This window comes from Pantherophis guttatus, chromosome 8 (assembly GCF_059756535.1).
Source record: "Pantherophis guttatus breed Tessera chromosome 8, ASM5975653v1, whole genome shotgun sequence".
In the NCBI taxonomy this organism is placed as follows: Eukaryota; Metazoa; Chordata; class Lepidosauria; order Squamata; family Colubridae; genus Pantherophis; species Pantherophis guttatus.
The window spans coordinates 83,559,498-83,565,497 of record NC_142070.1 but is presented as its reverse complement, the minus strand read 5'-3'; the positions used below and the strand labels follow the sequence as shown (position 1 = coordinate 83,565,497).

General features: G+C 49.5%; 1 long non-coding RNA gene across 1 annotated transcript; it reads left to right on the top strand.

Annotated features, from left to right (window-relative positions):
• The first annotated feature begins 1,428 nt into the window (after positions 1-1,428).
• Positions 1,429-4,446, top strand: LOC117676485 (uncharacterized). Its single transcript, XR_015729192.1, has 2 exons — positions 1,429-2,264; positions 3,419-4,446. It is a non-coding gene; the product is annotated as an uncharacterized LOC117676485 (long non-coding RNA).
• Positions 4,447-6,000: the final 1,554 nt, after the last annotated feature.

Below are 6,000 nucleotides of genomic sequence, written 5' to 3'. Positions count from 1 at the left end.
CTGGCATTTGCACAGACCCTTGTGCATTTTTATATTCATTGAAATATGTTACAATCACTTGTTCTGTATGATGGCGCATCCAACCAGTTTCACTGATGTGGACCTTAAATTGCTGCTCTGACATTTTAATTCTACCTGAAGAGATTTAATAAGTGCAGAGACTTTTCCAGTAGACTCTGGCCTTGATGCCCAGAGCATTTGCAGATCTCACCCAGGCTATCTCAAGGCTTCCCCCACCAGTTTTTTTCTTTTCTCTTTCTTTCTTTCTTTCTTTCTTTCTTTCTTTCTTTCTTTCTTTCTTTCTTTCTTTCTTTTTCTTTCTTTCTTTCTTTCTTTCTTTCTTTCTCTTCCTTCCTTCCTTCCTTCCTTCCTTCTCTCTATTTGGGGAAAAGATACTTTGAGAGTCAGATGGGTGATGTCATCGATTTATTTATTTGACAATTATCGAGCGATAAATATATTAAATTTTAAGACTGCTGCCCCCTTCAGCACAAGGCCTGCTGGGTCCCTCTGCGGGACTCCCCAGCTGTTCTCCTGGTTGTGAGCAGGCCGGTTGGGAGACGCTGCAGTCAGCTCCCTTCACTCACCTTGGATTCTGCCAGGAAGGAAGGAAGGGTCGCTTGAAGAGTGAAAACTGTTTGGCGACCACCTCTCGGACTTCCTTGGGAAAGTGGCTGAAACTGGCAAAGAATCAGGGAAGGTCCGTCTGGCGTCGCTTGCCTTTTTTTGTTGCCCCACCACAGTGAGAGAAAGCGGGCCTCCGTTGTCCCTGCAGAAATCGCCGCCTCTCCAGCAGCAGCCCTTGCCTGGAAGCCGCGAGGGGGGCTTCCAGACTCGAGAGAGGGTCCCAGAGGTCCGGGCCCCTGGGGGGAAAGGGGAGGAGGAGAGGGCAGCTTCCCACCAGGGGCCTCCGAGCGCACTTGCTGCAGCTCAGCTGAGCTTCCTCCAGGATCAGTGGTGGCCGAGGGGGAGGCTGCCATGGGCCAAGGCTGGATTTGCCTCCGGCCCCCAAGGGAGAGAGACTGGGGCGCGGTTCCATTTAAATCATGGGCAGGGATGAGCGGGGGTGGGGAGGTTGTCCAGGTCTGAAGAGAAGAGCAGCTGAAGAGAGCAAGTGGGGGGGGCGTTGGGGAAGGGAAGGGAGATAGAAAAAAGGGAAGGGGGAAGGGAAGGTGAAAATGGGGCAATTGGGAAAAACAGGATCAGGAAGCATCTTTCTAGATAGCCACTCTGAGAGAGAGAAAAAGAAACTTCAGCTTGGAATCACCATATTGGGAAGGGGCGGAGTTCCTTCTTTTAAAATGCAGGCCTGCATATCCCCCCCCCACTTGACGCTTCTGAAAGAGGGACTTTTCCCTCTGCCGGTCCCTCTTCCTGTCCTGCTCTCCGCTCAAATTGGCTGCCTGGGGTTCATCAAGCAGGTGAGATTCAACCCACCCACCTACCCACCGCCGCTTTGGGTTGCTGTATGCAAATGAGGAAAAGAGGCGGGGCCCTTTGGGGCGGCCAAGAGAGAGAGAGAGAGAAACAAGTCGAGGGGACAAAATTTCTCTCTCCCGGCCTTATCAGGGGCGCCTGGGCTTTGCCTCGTGATTTATACTTCGGGCTCTTTCCACCCCATTGGGCAATCTTCTTCCAGCTGCTTTTCTGAGGAAATAAATGACTTTTCTGCTTCCTTTGAAACGAGGCCCTTCTGGACTCCTCTCCGGTTTGGCTCCGGCATTTTGCTCAGCTAAGAGTGTGAATCTGTGCAAGAGGTGGGCGTGGTCCCTGCGGGCACGGCAGAGGGAGGGCACCCACAAGTGCTGCCAAGACAGGCACCCAAACTCTCCGGGTCCTGAGCTGCTCCTGGTTGGGCTCACCTTTTCCCGCTGGGCCGGCTCTCTGCGAACGGAGCTCCTTCCTCCCCGCGGGCCAGCCGAGGCTCCTCCTCAAGCAGAAGGGGTGCGTGGGATACCCTGCTCCCCTCTCCTCCCGGCTCTGGTTTTCCCAGATTCCAACGGCGCGTCTCCCGAGAGACTAGCGCTTTTCGTGGCTCCTTATGTGGGGACGGCGTGGAATTTGCCCACAGCCCTCTGGGGCCCAGTCTTGAGCCTCCTTCGGAGGGGGAGGGGGCTCAAAGGAGCCAAGAGGTAGCCACAGCCCTGGGATCAAAGCCCCCCCCCAAGCGTCCTTTCTACCACTTCCCCAGGTGGCCTCTTTGGGAAGAGCAGGTGAAGCTGGACCAGCGTGGGACCCCTGTCCCGCCTCCTTTGGGGCGCCGGGTAAGGCTTGAAGTAGTCCAGCCCTCCCGAGTGCCAAGGAAATAAAAACCCCGGAGGACAAGATTGGATGCATTCTGGAATCCGGGCTCCATCCCGCGCTTAGAGAATAAACAATTAAACGGTTAAACGATTAAATACTGTAGTTCTTAATGGCCCTTGCTGCCTTTTCTCTCCTCCCGTAGCTGGATTCAGAGACGGGAAACGGATCGGTTTCGGGGCCGGCTTAGATTCCCAAAGAGCCTCTCAGCAACGCGGACGTGGCGGGTGGGGTCTGCTAAAAGAGGGGAGGGGCGCCGCTTTTGTAGGAGACCCCGGGTGGGCCGATCAGTGCTCCGTCCGGGCTCCAAAGGACCCAGGCGCCGGGCTGCTGCCCCAGAGCAGGCTGAGAGGCTCGGTGTTTCTTGGCCGTGGTTAACCCAGTTTGAATCCTGCCTTTTCCTCCAAAATGGTGCGAGATCGTTCCTGATCTGCACTCTGTCTACCCAGAGAGCTGCTCCTAATCCAAAATCAGTCAAACCTAATTTGTTTACCTTCATTTACCCTACGCCTAATCTCAAGAATTAGTTCAGGACTTGGAAAGCCTTCCTGAATGTCAGGTGGAAATAGCTCATCTGGAACCTAGAGTTACTTCTGAAAAAGAAGGAGAAATATGGCAGGGATTTGAAATGTTGCCTGACTCCAAAATATTTTAAATGGTCCCAGTCTTGTGAGATGAGAGAGCCCCCCCCGCACCCCCCCCGATCTTTGTTAGACAGAGATGAGTGTTAACCTCTGGCCGCTGCCCTGCCTCAGTCGCCAGAATTGCTCAGCAGGGCATTCCACGTTGTATTTTTATAGTGTTTAGCATTAGAAACTAAATTTATATAAAATGTTAAATCTGTCCTATTTCCCTGCATTAGAGCTATCAGTGTCTGGATGGGGATTATTTTTTCCCCAGTGAGTGAAGATGGAGAACTCTTCACTTATTCTTAGTTCAATAGAAGCATGGGATATTAGAGGGGGAAAAACCGCCAATGTTCAAAGCCTTCATATAAAAAGAGGCTGCCTTTTGATAACTGACTTACAAATAATTCTCTTGGGCTGTGTGTACACTTTGTGTAAAGGTGCACACCAGTGTCCCCTGTGCATTTTTCTCTTTTCTTTTGCTTCAAAAGCTCCTGGTCTGCAGCCAGTGGAAGTATCCTTCAGGGGTTCAACCTCCCCCAGAGTCCTCCAGCTTGAGCAGTGAAGAGTGAGGTGGATCAGAGGAAGGCTCTGCTGTAACCGTTTGTTACCAGAGATCGACAACCGCTGATGACAAAAGACCAGGGCACACTGGCTTCTCCCAGCCTCTTTTTCCCCCTGGTTGTTAGCCAGCCCTTAACAATAGCAGAGAAGATGGTCCTTTGCAGGAGAAGGTGATTCAGATGAGTGAAATTCAAACCACCATCAGTGGAAACAAACTGAGTTTGTTCTGCATTCTCCATCTCATAGGAAAGTGTGATTCATCCCTGATACTCAGGCCTTCATGTATTTTACAAATCCGTATCTAGAAGATACCATAAGAACATGGAAAAGGTAGGAGCTACAATTGACTGATTCTTCTGTCTTGCTACCTTTTAATATATCTAACAAATATGGTCAAAAAAAATGGAAGATTGAAGATCTTACAGGATTTAACCTGATTGAACCCTGACATTTTTGTACATATTTTTACTGCATAATCAAATTCCAACCCTCTTTTAAATGAGACATTGCGGTTACTTCCTTTTGAGCTCACTATGAAAGTTAACAATATTTGAACACTGGAAATATTCTCATCCCTGAAAAGCAAGGGAATCCTCTGATTGTTATGTCAGGGTTAGTGTCTGACTGTGCAGGAAGTCAGTTTCAGATCTGGATTTGACGGAACAGCTTGCAGCTAATTATTAAACTCACAGTTGACCTTATTAATAGCATTGGCCAGCTTTAGTTCATGTTGCCATTGTTGGCAGCATCTTAACCTCCTCACTTTCATTTGTCTTTATTTTTTCCTCTATTGTCATTGTCATTGCACCTTCTTTCTGATGCCTCCCTTGGGCTTGTCCCCTTTTTGTATTATAAGATCCTTGAGCAAAGATCTCCCTGCTATGCTTTATGGTTCCAAGGTCTGCAGCAAAGTAGCGGCAACAGCAATAACAATAATAAAGCAGGCTTACAACAAGATTGCCTAATCTTTGTCTAATGCCTTCTAGAGAGATTCACTCACGGGCGGGAACTTAACAAACAGTCCTTAACTGTTGTAAAGAGATCAGGTGTCCCATTGCACACTCTAGAAAATAAATCCACCATTTCCCTTTCCTCTTTGCGCTTTCCTGCAGGCTTCGGTTCCTGACAGAGCAACGATCAGCACCCCTGATCTAAGCAGGGAAGCCCGTAAAAGCCTTGGTCCCACCAAACAGCTTTCCCAGTTTTCTTTTTTCTCACATCGCAACTCCCCCACCCCCTTCTAGAGGCCCCAGAGAGCTGAGAGGCTTAAAGCTTAGTGAAGGGCGGATCCTGGACTGTACCTGCGACTATGTCCAGTTCCTCCTCATGAAAATTAAGGATGCTGGATATATGCATGGTCTGCACCACATATTACATTGTTCTTCAAATACAATGTAAAAAAAAAAAATTCCTTTCACCAGAACAGAATTTACAGGAAATTAAAATCGCTATTAAAGAATTAAATGCACCAAACTGAAACAAATGTCAAACAAGAGACTTCCAAACTATGTTCCTTCAAAATGCCGAATTTTTAAAGCAGAAAAAAATGTCCATAAACTTCTTTTGAGAGAAAACATAGTGAAGTCTGTGTTGGGGGCATTTTGGCAGGGATTTCTGTAACAAATTGCAAGCAGGAGGGCCCTTCTCAGCAAGGGAAGGGGGTGGCAAGGAATAATGGTGCCCCTTCATGGTGGAACTGGGGTGGACTGCCAGGGGGGAGGCCGAGGAGGGGAGCCAAAGAGATTAACTCCTTCCTTCCCTCCCTCCTTGAAGAAAACACAACCCAGGAGCCAAACGGCCCTGAGCCTCAAGAAGGTAAGAACAGGGCTAGAGAGAGACTCTCTCTCCGGTTACCCCACCATTACCTCCACAACCGTAACTAGGGCAGCCAAGACAGAGCCCTTAATTCCCACCTCTCAGTGGGTCCCTCTCCCCAATAGCAGCATTCCCTCCTTCCCTGTCTTGTCAAAGGCAGCCAAGAAAATAGCCACTCACCACCCCAGGCCTGACTATGACTAAGGAAAAGGGATTGTCCACTCATCCAGCAAGAGAAGGTTGGAAACTGGTCAGTGATGGAGCTCCATCGTTCCAAATCACTTTCCATATCGTAGGCCCAATTTTAGAATTACCTGGGAAGGACTGGAATCACGTCCTGGCTCCGTATATTCCTAATAATGACAAGAAATAGCCTTTCAAATAACAATTTTAGGGATTTTTCCACTGGTGAGAATTCATGTCTTTCTCCAATGCTGGGCTGAAGTCATCTATAACCACGACAGCTTGGCTCAGCCCCCCCCCCCCACACACACACCGCATCCCACCTTCCAAGCTCTCCTGTGCCCTTTCAGCAGATGCTCTGCTCTGCTCTTTCTTAAAGCTGCCACAGCTTAGGTGTTCTAGAGTGGGGGGGGGGCTAAGCAAGATGAACCTGTGCCCACCACCCAAGCCCTATCGCCTGCCAGCTGCTCTGGAATCCAAAGGGCCCTCCCAGGGCCCTCCAGTCCCGTGG